The 15,590-nt window shown below is 40.9% G+C and overlaps 1 long non-coding RNA gene and 1 pseudogene across 2 annotated transcripts in view; both read left to right on the top strand.

The window, feature by feature from the left end:
- Positions 1-15,590, top strand: part of LOC138167264 (uncharacterized) — an 86,403-nt gene that overhangs the window by 21,047 nt on the left and 49,766 nt on the right. The window lies entirely within an intron of this gene.
- LOC138167544 (xylulose kinase pseudogene) lies at positions 10,452-11,527 on the top strand (annotated as a pseudogene).

Here is a 15,590-nt window from a genome sequence, read left to right as displayed (position 1 = left end):
TTAAAAATGGAAACAACTCTAATCCTCCCACAACATGTTCCAAAATAAGATATAATTGCCAGGCGTCCCTCCCTCTCAATGAATTTTAAGCCCCTAATTTATTTCTTTGCAGGACTTCGGGCATGAAGCCCAGGTGATTTTACTTTTCTAGGTTTTTCATCAGTACCCAAGTTACTATGAAACAATCCTGCTCAGGCACAAGACAGAGGCCTAACTGAAAGGCAGAGGGATGAGGCCTAGAAACCTAGACTATAGTCTAATTCGACTCAGCTCAACAAACATTTACTAAACATCTACTATGTGTTAGGCGTCGGCTGGCTGTAGTGTGAGTTGGGTGAATGATTAAGCCCAGAGTGGGTATTTCATGGATTATTATTATCATATTATAATTTTATTTGTAGTTATATAACAACATAATGTTATTTTTAATTATTATAATTTATTATTGTTGTGATTAATTTATTTCACTTACAAAGTGTTTTGCATACATTATCTGATTTGAATCTCAAAATAACCCTGTGAATTCAAGTTAATCCAAAAAAGCACTTTTTATTTTTCATTTTTATCATACTTTTTTTATACAGTAACTTCATTTCTGAATATATTTTTCCCATCCATCAACCATCCTTTGTAACAAAGAATAAAAAAAGAAAGAGGATAAAGCAGACTTTCAGCAAAATTAACCAATAATTTTAGTTAACTCAGTCTGACAGTATAGACTGTGTTCCATACCCATAATCCCCCACTGCTGCAAATCTTCTCTTTGAAGGCTGAGAAGCTTTTATTTAACAGCTATTATGTTCAAAATAGCATTGTGTTAGGTGCTGAGGATATAAAGACAAGACAAGGAACTTATATTTTCCTGGGGGATATGATATATGCACAGATAAGTCTATAGATGAACATTTGAAGAGAGAGAAAAAGAACACTAACCAGGGTTATTAGGGAAGACTTCCTGTAGGAAGAAATACATAATTGGGAAACTAGGTATTCTAAGAGCTGGAAAGAAGGAAAAGAGTGTAAACTGGGCATAGGGAACAGATGATATAAAAGTAAGAAGGCAGAAGATTTTTGAAAAATAATGTTTTATTTTTTCCCTAATTACATATTAAAACAATTTTTAACACTAAAAAAAAGTTCTGATTTCCAAATTCTATCCCTCCCTTACTGCCCTTCTCCATGAGATGGTAAGGAATCTGAGTTATTTATGCGTAATCATGTAAAACATTTTGATATTATTCATTTTGTGCAAGAAGACTCAAATTAAAAAAGAGAGAAAAGGTGAAAAATCATATATATGCTTCAGTCTGTATTCAGACAACATCAGTTCTTTCTCTGAAGGCAGATAACATATTTCATCATGAGTCTTTTGGGATTATCTTGGACATTGTATTGCTGAGAATAGATAAGTCATTCGTAGTTCTTCATCATACAATATTTCTGTTACTATGTACAATGTTCTCCTGGTTCTGTTCACTTTACTTTGCATCAGTTCATGTAAGTCTTTCTAGGTTTTTCTGAAATCATACAGATAGAAAATTTAAAGTTAAGCTTGGAAAAAAGTAATTAGTCCAATTTTATGTCAGGTCTGACCTTATGCTCCCATTTGCTAATGCCCTGCTGCCTCCCAGGCGATGCAGTGCATGGAACATTGAAGTTGGAGGCAGGAAGACTTGAGTTCAGATGCTGCTTAGGACACTTGCTTCTTACTAGCTTTTTGCGATTCGGGACAAGTCATTTAACCTCTACTGTCTGATTTCGTCATCTGTAAAATGGGGATAATAACAACATCTACTTCCCAGGATTGTTCTGAGGATCAAATGAGATAATATTTGTAGAGTGCTTAGCACAGTGGTTGGGGTACAGTAGTCGCTTGATAAATGGTTATTCCTTCTCCTTTTCTCCCATAAAGAGATCTTGGAGTCAGCTGTATATAAGGGATAACTGAACACATGGAAGATAATGAGATCACCAAAGCAAGTGTGGAGAGGGAAAGGAAGGCCCAGGAGAGAGTTGTGGGCTGCTCCTACATGTGGGAGATGGGCCATCATATATCACGAGCCAGCAAAGCAGACTATGAAAATGGGGAGGGCAGTCCCATGAAAACCCAGGGAGGAGAAAGTGGTTAACCACGTCAAATGCTGGAGAGAGGTCTTAGAAGGATGTTGAATTAAGAAAAGGCTTTTAGATTTGGCACTTACCATAACTTCATTGACTTCTGGGTGAGCAGGTTCAGTTGAGGCCTGAGGTTGAAATTGAGATTGGAATGGATTGTAAACAAATGTAAGGAAAGAAAGTGGAAGCTATGGGCAAATTTTTTTTTACAAGAGTTTGGATATTAAAGGGAAGAGAGACAGGAGACAAAAGATTGAAGGGGCAGTAGGGAGAGGGGAACAAGCATTTATTGGATACATAGAGTGTGCCAGACACAGTAAAACAAAACAAATATATTTTTATAAATATAATCTCATTTGGATCCACACACCAAACCTTCTCTAAGTGCTAATATTAGCCTCATTTTGTAGATGGGGAAACTGAGGCAGACAGATTAAGTGACTTGCCAACAGTCACATAGTTAGTAAACGTCTGAGGCTGGATTTGAACTCAGGTCTTCTTGACCCCCAGGTCCAGCATTCTATCTACTGTGCCACCTAGCTGCCTCTAAAGTAAAGCCAAGTGACAGCTTTTTAAAGGTCTCTCCTCTGGGCATATTTGTGGGAAAGGAGCCAATAGATAGGAGATGGAAGGATAATTGAAAGGACAAGCAACCAGAGAAGGTGAGATCAAGGTCAAAAGTAGAGGGACTGGCCTTATTATTGAGAAGGAACACTTTTCTGTCAGAGAAGGAAGCAAGGGAAGAGAGAATGGAAATGTAGATTGGGGAACTCACAAAGAATGGCCTCTATTTTCTCAGTAAAGTATGAGTTGAAGGGTGGCTAGGTGGTGGAGTGAATAGAGCACCTGCCCTGGAGTCAGGAGGACCTGAGTTCAAATGTGGCCTCAGACACTTAATACTTATTAGCCATGTGACCTTGGGTAAGTCTCTTAACCCCAATTGCCCTGCCTTCCCCTCTCCAAAAAGCGAAAAAAAAAATCATTCAAGTCATTTGTTATTTTATATATAATATATAGAAAGAATATATATGTATGTATTACGTATAGTATATATTATATATGTATACATATATACAAAGTATAATATATAAATATATATCTGATTTTAGTTAAAAACTTAAGTTTTAAAGTTTAAGTATAGTCATTTCTGTATATACAGTCATATATTCTGTATATATAGAGTCATATTCTTTTCTCTTTTCTCAATTCATTCAGTCTCCCTTGGGTAATGGGGCATGCTTGGAGCTCCCTTAAAGTGCTTCCAATGGACCATGTATACTGGGTCAGTGCTTGGGCACTTTGGGTATGGCAAAGTCCCTGGCTGCTTTAGACCTACCAAGAAGAACTCAGCCCTGAAGAACGCAGCACCTAGACCTCCTCAGGTCCAACTGGGCAAGGGTAGGACACTTGCCATGTGCTCCTCCTGCAAGGCAACATTTTCTGAGTAGGTAACAAGTATATTCAGGAAATCAAAGGGAAAGGAAGTATGGGAAAAGAAAAGGGTTAGGGACCCTAATAGGTGCACAATGGATAGAGCATCAGGAGGAGACGCTCTGGAGACAGGAGGGCCTGAGTTCAAATTTGGCCTCAGACACTTACTAGCTGTATGACCCTGGTGGAGTCACTTAACCCTGATTGCCAAAGAAAGAAAGAAAAGGGAAGGGTTAGAGGTTCACAGCTCTTTTTTATAGACCACAGAAGGAGATGACTCCTCTGACAAGAGTCCATCCTTCTAAGTTTCAGTCTTACTAATCATCAGGTAGCAGCCCCAGTCTCCCAGTCAGTAAAGTGCTAGGGTGTACATCTTCTGTGGAAGGATGCCTATAGCAAGGTCTATCCTACAATCTCATCAAGTCCACGGAGGGGGTGTAAGGGGGAGAGAGGTGGTCACCAAAATGCTCAAGGTCCCTTCTGATCACTCTCATGACAAATACTTTGGTCTCTATGAGAGATTTCTTTCTATTCTTGCTCTCCTTGATGTTTATGTCCATCAGTAGTCTCTTTTGCTCAAAGGTCAAGTGTTTTTGGCTCTAAAAAAATAATTATCATTCTTTAAAGAAAATGGTATGGGAAATAAGTTTCACTTCTACTTCCTCCTTTGAAATTCAAGTTAATTTGTGGTGCAGTGAATAGAGGACAGGCTCTGAAGTCACTTAACACTTATTAGCCCTGTGACCTTGGGCAAGTCACTTAACCCCAATTGCCATGCCTTCCCCCCTCCATAAAGCAAATAAGTAAATAAATAAATTCAAGTTAATTCAAAAATGATTCAACACTGGCCCATTCCTTTACCCTTTGGTATCCAGGTGGGAGATGGTAATTTACAAAATAGACTAATAATGGGGTACATGGGGTGTTCAGGAGGACTAGCACCTCTGGTGTGAGGCTGCTAGGCTTTTTTCAGGGTTGCTCATCCACCTCTGGTGTACACCCAACTCTCACCTGTGGCTCCAAGAAGCTGTAGCAGGCGTAGCAGCAGCGGTCATACCCATCTTGGCAGACAGGTGTAAGTGCAAGCAAGGTGGGATTTTTGTTTTCTTTTTGGAGTTCAGTTTCCCCACTCAGGCTAAATTGTAAACATCTGAAGAATTAATCTCCTTTGGACCCTGATAATTCACAGCTGTGCTGATTCAAGTAAGTTTGCTGCCTTCTGGCTCTGAGTCAATGGAGGGCTGAGTCTTTGTTATGTGTTCTGGGAGGCTGGCATTTTGCTTTGGGGGTTCAGTCATGAGAAGGATCTTTTGATTTACTGATGGAGACTGAGTAGCCCGATGTTCAGAGCTCCCCACCACCCCCAACTGCTTAGATAACTGTGCTCCCTCCACCCAGTGATGTATGTAAAGTGTATAGCAACATTGCTGTGTTCAGATGCCTGGAGCCCTGTCCATTGGTCTTTGTGCTAATTTCTCTGCTTGTTTTTTCTATATTCACTTCTTTTTCTAGAATTAAAAGTAGGATTGTTAAGCCCTTTAAAGTTGGCTTTCCTTTATAAAGCAGATTGAAGAACCTGTGCTGGCAGGCCTTCCTACAGTGCTTGCTACTATAACAGGCCAAGCTGAAGGTCACCAATAGGCCTCACACTCCTTGGTGAGTTAGGGGGATGTCTACCCTAAGCATGTGAAGACTCCCCCCAGTGGAAAGAGCAGATGAGAACAATTTGTTCCAAAGGACATGAAGGCAGCTGAAGCAAGAGATTGGTCAGACATCAAAGATGCCAAGGCCTTCCACTGCACCCTGGGCTATTGCCAGCCATTTGGGTGAACTTTTGTCTTGCCACTGAACTCTGGGAGAGATAGACAAAGTCTGACAACTTTGTGCAACCCTGCCTCACTTAAATCCAATTCACACATAAGTCAAGACATTACCCCATGATGTCATTGGTTCTCTTCAAAAACAAAGGATAAACAAGAAACCAGTAATACTAAAGGCAAGAGGCCATCATTGGGCAAGTTTAAACTCTCCTGATGAAAGGCTTAAGTTCTAATTTGAGACATCTGGAATGGGAATGGCTTGGCAAGAGGATAATCAAAGATACAAATAGGAAAAATGCCAGAACCTTGGGTGGAATGGCCTTCTATTCCTGGCAGAAGGAAGAAGGGGATTATTGATAGTCCTGTGAAGCATTACTCTTGTATACAGCGCTCATTTCTCCTAAGTGAAGAGAGGGAAACCTTGATTCTCTATCTCTATCACATCATGGCAGCTTGATGATGAAGTTGAGGATTTTATAGGGAGAGGATTGGCCTTCCCTCACACAAATCTCATTATTTTCTCATGGGATACCTTGACCAAGCATGGGCTGGGGAATTTTCCTGCAAAGGGCACAAGGTAGTGCCTTATACTTATCTTGAGGGGCTGAGGCAACTTGAGAGGCCCTGAAATCAGAGTCTGGCTGTGTTTTGTTTTACTTAAACTACCACAAGGCACTATATTAAGTGCTCAAGATAACAAAGATGAAAACCAAACACAAAAGGACCCTATGCTCAAGGAGTTGACATTCTCCTTGGGGATAGGAGGATAGCATGTATAGATATACAAATAATTATAATGTAATAAAAAGTAATAAGCATTATAAATATAAGAAAAGGTGACTCTGGAGTTCATCCCTGAAGGAATAAGAGGATTCTGGGAGGTAGCAATGAAGAGGCAATGTACTCTAGGGAGAGATGTGTGAATTCATACAGAAAGATGGGAGATGGTCTATCAAGTATTGGGACTGGCTAATAGTTCAGTTTATTTAGAAAATTGTGATCACGAAGGGAATAAGTATAGAACAAGGGTGGAAAAGGAGGTGAGAGGCAGATTGTGGAGGGGCTTAAATGCCAGAATAAAAAAATTGTACTTTTATCCTTTAGGCAATGGAAACCATCAAGGTCTATGATCAGAGGAGGGACACAATTGGACTATGGCTTAGAAAGATTATTTTGTCAGCTCCCTGGGATGGATTGGAAAGGGGAGAGACTTCAAGCAGTGAGACAAATTAGGATGCTCACATAGCAGTCAGGATAAGAAGGGATCCAGGTAGCAATGCTGTGAATGGAAAGAAGAGGTCAGCTGTGAGGTTGAACAATACAATGTCCCAGGTGGAGCAAGTTAAAAGAAATGCAAACTCCCAAGTATAAATTAAGCTCCCTTGTCACTCCTTAACTTGATTTTAAACTTTGTTTACCTAAGCCTTGCTTTCCATTTATATAGTGAATGTTGCCCAGGGTCCATTCCCTGGTTCTCCTCCTTAGCCTCTTCCTATTACAATGTCAGTTTACCTATTTATTGTGATTTATAACTGACCTACTTCCAAAAAAGCATTTGAGGCAGTTTACAAAGCTAAAATACATAGAAAACTGGGCAATTAAGAATAAAATCAGAACAAAAAACAGTTAAAAGTACCAGAAAAATAGATGTAGGAGCCCCCTGAGATGAGTTAGTTGAGCAATGAATTTCACTCTGGGCTTTCTGGCTGCTGAGTGGAAAGGGAAATAAAGGTTATGTAGTTCTCCTTGTCTAGTGAATTTAAATATACAAGTTGGTTTGGAGAGACAACTTTATCCTGATATCCACCTGATAATGAATCCAGGAGGAGCTTATATAAGGGGGCCTGAAGAGCATCATGGGCAATGTCTTCAGCTGCCATTTTGAAAATGACATTAACTCCTCCTTGAAAAAGATTTCTTATGTTGATCCTTTATAATAGCTGAGAACATAGCATTAAATTTTAGCTTAGTGAAGCTATTTCTTCAGAGAGCTGAGCTAATGTAATACCCGTCCTTTTTTTTTTGAGGACCTAGCAATTCAAAGATAGAGCTTTGAGAAGGTAGATTTGGGATCTGGAGTTAGCAGAGATATTCATTTATGTCACACAGTGGATAGAGCTGAAGTCCAAAAGACCTGAATTCAATTCCTCCTTGGACATCACCTGTGTGAACCCAGGAAAGTCAGTTAGTTTTAACCTCAGTTTCCTGATCTGTAAAATGGGTATAATACTGTGTTTCCCCGATAATAAGACCTATCCTGAAAATAAGCCCTCCCCTTACTGTGTAAGATTCCTCTAAAATAAGCCCTCCCCCGAAAATAAGCCCTATTGAGATTGCTACTGTAGTGAAGGTGATCCCCTGCACTACACGCTACATTACGGTACCCTCTGTATGCACCATCCCTCCCTCCCTCCCCGGGTGAAACTTTATTGAATTCATTATTGAATAAAGGTACATTTTTTGCTCACATTTACCTGTTTATTAAAATTGCTGTCAATGTTCATTAAAATAAGCCCTCCCCTGAAAATAAGCCCTCTGGTGTTTTTCTGTCCAAAAAATTTAATAAGACAGTGTCTTATTATTGGGGAAACACGGTAATACCATTTCCCTCCTAAGGTTGTTGTGAGGCTAAAATGCGTTATTTGTAAAGGCAAACCTTAAAGCAAGATATTATTATTAGTGATCATCTAGTCCAACAGCTACATATTACAAATGAGGTGTGTTAAGGATTCTTAAGGGGTGCCCTGAACTTGTCTTTTTGAGTTGCTGTAATGGAAATGCAAATTTAAAGATCTTCCCTGCCCCTAGGCTAAAGTACACCTGGAGCCTGGGGTGGGAGGCTTGTTTTTCAGTAGATACTTCTTGATTGGCCAGTGAGTCAATAAGGTTGTTACATTCTCTGAGCCAGAAGAAGGCTATATAAGCCCTGATGTGTGGCTTTGTTTTGGGGCTCACTTTGAGAAGCGTTCTGTGATTTGATCAGATGAAACTCTGGGAAGCCTTTGTTGAGAGCCGCCTGGGCTTTGAAAAACCCAGATGTTGATTTGGTATAGATATAATGGTTGGACAATTTGAAAATGTCTACTTGATCTGTTTCTCGGTCTTGATAATTCTGTCTGTATACTCTGAAGTTCGGGGTGCTGACCTTTTCCCCTGAACGAGGTAAACGATACATATTTGACTGATTAAAGTAAGCTTGTTAACCTATTTTGAGTTGCTTTCCTTTAACGAAGCAGATCCAAGAACCTGTGTTGGCAGACACCCTGGGGGACGCTGGGATGCTTGCTGCTACAGTTGCTATATTTTCAAGAAACACTGGACCCAGAATATGCAGAAGGCCCTGAATGTGTCAAGGAAGAAGCCCCCCAGCTGACATAATTTGTTGTCTGTATCCCAAACTGGACTCCTTGTGTGTCCTTGGGAGATGAGACAAGTGTCAGATAGTCTGCACTAGGCTTGTGCCCCTGGGCCCTTGTAGATATGGAGGCCATCACATTGTCATGATCAAAAGAATGTGGCTTTGCCATTGCCTTGCTCCTCCCCTTTGGGTAGGGTTTTGTCCTTTCCCCACCTTTACTTCACCTTCCCCCTTCCAAGCTACACCCCTTTAAGTGGTGATTCAGGCATCTCCTCCTTCCTTTGTCTTGCTGTCATAAATATACAAACTTCTGCATGGATTATGAACTCTTTGGATTCCACATGCATATTTATTTGTCTTGTAATAAACCTAGTTTTCACATAAGTTTCATGAAGTTGTGATTACCTATTGACAGGTGATAGCCCCAGAGAGGTTGTGACTAGTCAGACAGGTGGTAAGGAGCAGGGATGGCATCCAGGACAGGCCTTCTGACTCTAGAATCAACACTCTTTCCCCAAAGCTAGGTGGTACCCCCTTGACAAGACCCAGATCGCAGACAAGCTTTCTTTGGCTGACTAGCCAATTAGGCTATCTCACAAATATCAGATATCTCAGAGGAACTTCTAAGAGTTTGTTGGGTTAAAGTCAATTCTAGGTTGAATTCTTTTCAAATCCCCAGCTTAACCATAGCCATCATAAGAATTTACACACTCATACACACTTGCCCCACCAGAGGTTCTGCTTGGTTTTGACTCTGAATATCAGGTTCCTTCAGGATAAGCCTACCATCTGAAATCGCATAATCTTAGAGATTGCTTCAGCTCTGGAACTCAGCACCTCCTTGGCACCCTCAGTGACAGCCCTCCCCCTTTTCAACCTCCTTTTGATTATTCTCTTTCCCCTGCAGATTGTAAACTCCCTGAGGGCAGGGACTGACTTCCTTTTTTCCCATTTTTTATCCAGTGCTTAGCATAATGCCTGGCACTTAGCACTTACTGTTTATTGACTATTGATTACATAGGCTTTAATGTTTGCAAAACACTTTCTTGTTAGGGAGACCGTGAAGAGTTATCATTCCCATTTTACAGATGAACAAAGTATTAGGAGGCTAGTCCTGGAGCACTTAGCTGGTAAATAAATGTCTAACACAGGGACCAGGACTTCTGTTTGCAAGATCAGAGCCATAGCTCTCCCTTTGCCTTGTCATCTCAAAGGTTAGCGGGCATTGGGAGATTGGCAAGTAGGTGGAAGAGGGATCAGAGAGTGCCTACCTTGGATGGGACTTCAGCACCCAGCAGGGGAAGGTAATTGCTGTTGATGAAAAACTAAATGTCACTTATGAGGAGAGCATTAATTTTGATAAAGAGTTTCTAGAATTTGGGACCCAGGGCAGAGTGCATGCTCAGTGACAAGCTCACAGTGACTTCTCCCGTTTTAATGTGGGCCAAGGCCTTAAACATAACCTTGGAGAAGATGAAGTCTTCTGGTTTCAACTTTTCTCGAGTCAAGAGTTTTGTCTGGGGCTGGCCAGCAACATGGAAGTGTATACTGCAAAAGAGGAGCCTGCCAGACTTTGAGGAATTTATCACCTGATCTTCCTTTACACCAGCAATTAAAGTCCTCTTTCTCACTCTGATTTCCTCATCTGGATGGACTCTAGCGCCACAGAGGAATGCTGCAACCTGGAGAAGGCTGTTAAAGGAGCCCAGAATTTCAGCGATATCACTGAGTCCCGGGTTTTGGGAATTTTACAGGAAACCAGATAGCAAAGATTTTCAAGGAGAACCGGATGCCTACTCACAAACCTAGAGAATTGCTCTGGTTAGTAGTTTTGCAGCTTCCCTTTTTCTTGGATCCTATACACCGGTTGATTACAGTGATGGTTCTGGGATGAATTTATTGCACCTATGTAAAAAATTCTGGTCGAAGTCCTACCTAGACCCATGCAACACCAGAGTTAGAGGAGACACTTGGACCGGCAGTACCCTCAAGTTCAGTACTGGGATCTATTTCCTCCTATTATGTTCAGCGTTATGGGTTCAACTACAAATGTAAAGTGATAATCTTCACTGGACACAATTCATTATCATTAACTGGAATGAGCCTGGAAGAAGGTGACATTGCAGTCAGCCTTGGCACCAGCCATATGCCATTTCTCTGGGTCAGGGAGTCAACCCCTGCTTTAGAAGGCCACATCTTCTGCAACCCTGTTAATTCTCAAGAGTACGCGGCCCTTTTGTGCTTTAAGAATGGGTCTCTGATGAGAGAGAAGGTCCAAGATGAATGTGCTTCAGGCTCCTGGGATGAGTTCTCCACAATACTAACATCCACTGAAATGGGAAATTGTGGAAATCTGGGTTTTTATTTTGATGTGATGGAAATAGCTACAGAGACCACTGGACATTACAGGTTTAATGCAGACAATCAGAAGGTATTAACCTTTTCCCCAAAAGATGGAAATCCATGCTTTGATTGAAGGACAGTTCATGGTGAAAAGAATTCATGCAGAAAAGCTAGGCTATAGAGTCATGCCAGTGCCAATATTCTGGCTACTGGAGGAGCTTCACGTAGTAAAGGCATCTTACAAGTTTTGTCTGTTGTGTTCAATGCCCCAGTGTACACTACTGAAGCTGCCAATTCAGCTTGTTTGGGATGTGCTGATAGAGCAATTCATGACCTTGCAGTAGCTGAAAATGTTTCCTTTGCTGAGGTTGTGAAATTAGCCTCGGAGCCCAGATTAGCAGTCACACCAGCTGCTGGGGCAGCTCAGGTCTCTGGGGCCACTCCTCAAGAGGTATGCTGAGTTTTAGCAGCAAACTGTCCTGCAGTCTCATGCACCACCCTGCTGAAAAACCAGGTTCACAAGAGGCTGCCCCAGAATTGCCAGGAATGTTGAAAAGAGAAATCAACACATTTTGGAATTCCTGTGATTGCTCCTGTTTCATCCTCTGCTGAATCAAGCATAATGAATAGGGGTCCAATGCAACAGTCTCCTCCTCCAGAAAGCTGCCTTTCGCCACTCCCGCCTATGCTGAGCCCTCCTCTGACCTACAGCAAACCTTGGTTGTGCACTGCCATCCTCTGCTATCTGTTTCAGTGATGAGTCTTGTCTCCCAACTGGACCTTAATCACCTTAAAGAAAGGGACCAGATTCCAAGCTCAAGGTTGCCTTGACCAATATCTCACAAGAATGTCAATAGATTTAAACTGAATTCCCTGATAAAGCACAACATTCCCTAAACAGTGTTTGTGAGGGACTGCACCGTGGTTTCACCTAAGCTTTCGCCGAAGTCGTTTACAAAGTTAGGTGGGATGTGTGTATCACTTGTATCCCATGTGTTGTCAAGCCCAAGCCTCATTAAGGGCTTACAAAGATGAATTGAAGCCAAAAATAAAAATAATAATGACCTACACATTCATCCCTTTAAAGTTTACCCTGAACTTCATATATCTTATCTCATTTGAGCTTCCCCATAGAGTAGGTATGAAAAGTATCATTATGTCCATTATATAGATGAAGAAACTGAAGCTTAACTATGAAGGATGATATAGGACTTGAACCCGGGTCCTTCCTCACGCAGTTCTAGCTGCCATGCCATGCCCTGCTCAAAACCTGAGTCACAGCAGTTATCACAAGCGAGGGTCACATCAGTGCTTGTGACAGGCAGTCAGGGAAGGTTCCACCAACAGATAATGGGAGGAAGGGCCCAATCAGCAGCAGCAAGAAAGTCCTAGTGGAAGAGATTGAGGACCTCATCTTTGAGAGAGAGAGTAGGGTAAGATGTTCTAGGTACATAAAGTCACTGGGAAACTGGTACAAGGCAGGAACTTGTCACTAGGGACTCAGATATGTCAATTGTTTCCTTTTAAAAAAAAATTTTTTGGGGAGAGGGGAAAGCAGGGTAATTGGGGTTGACTTGCCCAAGGTCACACGGTTAGTAAGTGTTAAGTGTTTGAGGCTGAATTTGAACTCAGGTCCTCCTGACTCCAGGGCTGGCACTCTATCCACTGCACCACCTAGCTGCCCTGTGTCAATTGTTTTCTAGTGAAAAGATCACTAGATTTTGAAATCAAAAGGCTTGGATTCAATCCCAGCTCTGCTATTTAATACCATGTGACCTTGAGCAAGGCATGTTCTCTCTTAAGACCAGTTTCTTTATCTATAAAAATAGGTGGAAGGGGTTTGCCTAGATCAGAAGTGTCAAACTCCAAAGGGATAGGGAAACTCTGAGTGCCCTGCAACCAGACTATGATGTAATTGGGAAATGTTTAACAAAATAAATAATAATACAATATAAAACAAATCCCCATCCTATTGTGAAAACCAGGAGCTTCATGTCTCATGGAGTCGAGGCTCAGCTCTCTTTCTGCACAGAACTGGGCTAGAAGCAGGTGTAAGGTACTGATGGGTTAGGCCCAAATTTTTCTCAGAAGAAACTTCAAGTAGGTCAAATACTTAATAATAATAACCGACCTTTGCATAGCATTGCAAGGTTTTCAAAGTATTATATAATGCTTTATAGCATATTATCTAATTTAAGCCTCACAATAAGCCTATGGGGTAAGTACTATAGGTATCATTATGCCTATTTTAAAGATGGGGAAACTGAGGCTCAGAAAGATCACATGATTATAAATTTCAAAAGCCATATTCAAACCCAGGTTGTTCTGATTTGAAATTCAGAAATCTGGTCCTTATGACTCATTGCTATATTGTGGCTGAGAACTAGGATTTGGCTTCATAAAACATGGAAAGGAATCATTTTGGTCTGAAAAATATTAAGGGCATGTGGTTCTTACTGGCCTCTGACTTCCCTCAGGACTTCCCCTATAGAACATCATACACTGAGTAAATTTGCTTCCTGATGGACCTGCCATTGTGAGTGAGCTGTAGAGCCTCAGCCTGACCTCTCCATCAGCTGAACAGACCGACCAGTCAAGCTGGGGTAGTTTAGTAAGGTCCATGTCAGTGCTTTGCAGAATATTTGCCTAGCACAAAGATTTAGTTTCTAGTTTGCAGCTAAGTTGCTCTTTCTGACAATAATTATTGGCTAATACATCCAACTAGTTCTTAGGGCTCCTTCCTAACACAGAATTGCCCTTCTACTCAAAAAGGATGCTTCTTTTATTGTTGCTGGGCTGCATGATTCATAGAATCGTAGATTTAGAGCTGCAATGACTTCCTTTTTACCTAATCAGCACAAACTTTTCCCTTATTCAGGATAGTTTCTGAAAAACCTGGGAAGATTTATATGAACTGATGCAAAGAAGAGTAAACAGAGCATTGTATAAAGTATAGCAATATTGAAATGATAATCAACTGGGAAGACTTTAGGTACTCTGATCGATACAATGACCAAAGATGAGTACTCATGATGAAAAACGCTATTTCCAGAGAGAGCCGATAGACTCTGAAGCATATTTTTTATCTCTATTTTCTTGCCTTTTTCTTCTGCAACATGACTAATGTAGAAATATGATTTGCATGACTTCATCTATACAATGAACATCATATTTCTTGTCTTCTCAGTGGGGTAGAGGGACAGATAGAATTTGGAACCAAAAATAATTTTTTTTAAAGTGACTTGAAAAAAGTTTCCTCATTCTTATCATCCTCTGCTTCCATTGTTGTAATAGATGCTATAATAAAATCCAAAGACTCATTTCTCAGATAGTTCCTCAGTTTTATGGGTTTATAATCCAGTTGGGGAGGCAGATTTATTTATAAAATGATAAACAATAATATAGTACAAAAGCAGCATACATCATGTCAAATGACCTGGCTGCCAGTAAGAGCTCTGATACTTCAGAGTATCTTTCTCAGACACTACAGAGGAAACTGTTGTAAACCCCTGAAGGAGAGAGTGGTCAGGGAAGGCTTCATGGAGGAAGTAACTCTTGGATGAGGCTTTGAAGGATGCCTAGTATCCGGGGATTAAGGAAAAGGTGAGGAGGGACTGAAGCAAATCTTGGTGATAATAATGTATACACTGCATTCTCAGAAGTATAATTGCCCACACTTAGATAATCCTTTATATTATTTAGTTCTAACCTCACGACAACCCTGTGATGTAGGTAATATTATTATCTTCATTTTGCTGAGGAGGAAATTGAAATTGAAAGATGAAGTGATTTGCCTCAGGTCACATAGTAAGTTTCTGAAGTGGGATAGGCCTGTAGGTATGGTATCTACTATTAGTCTGGTAGAGAATAATAATAACTAATAACAACATACATATGTGTGTATGTACAGCTAAACTTTACAAAACACTTAATTTTCTCATTTGATTATCACAAGGACCTTATGAAAGCATTATTATTCCTATTTTCAGGGTTGTTTTTTTTTTTTTTTGCATTTTGGAGGGGCAATTGGGGTTAAGTGACTTGCCCAAGGTCACACGGCTAGTGTCTGAGGCGCGATTTGCACTCAGGTCCTCCTGACTCCAGAGCTAGTGCTCTATTCACTGCACCACCTAGCTGCCCCTATTATTCCATTTTCAATGAGGAAACTGAGGCAAACAGGGTTAAGTGACTTGCCCAGGATCATATGGCTAGCAATTGCCTAAGGCTGGATTTGAACTTGGGTCATCCTGAGTCTAAGACCAGCACACTATCCAGGGCTTCTTAAACTTTTCCCACTCAAGACCCCTTCAGCATTTCTTAAACTGTGGTTTGAGACCCTATATGGGGTTGCAAGTTTAAGAAGCACTGTGTAACTAGACCAATAGCATCAAATTCAAATAAAAACAGGACTCCCAGGGTCAGAAAGGCAGGGATAGGGGCTGGATTATAGAGTTTTTGAATACTAGACTAAGGTATTTGCTTGTGCCTATCTATTTCCTCTGGGGAATCCTTGAAAATTGTTG

The sequence above is a fragment of the Petaurus breviceps genome, unplaced genomic scaffold (genome assembly GCF_028583685.1).
Source record: "Petaurus breviceps papuanus isolate PSGF00001 unplaced genomic scaffold, PetGlider_PUasm1.0 229, whole genome shotgun sequence".
NCBI lineage: Eukaryota > Metazoa > Chordata > Mammalia > Diprotodontia > Petauridae > Petaurus > Petaurus breviceps.
The sequence above is the reverse complement of the archived record's forward strand: the minus strand, read 5'-3'. Positions and strand labels throughout refer to the sequence as shown.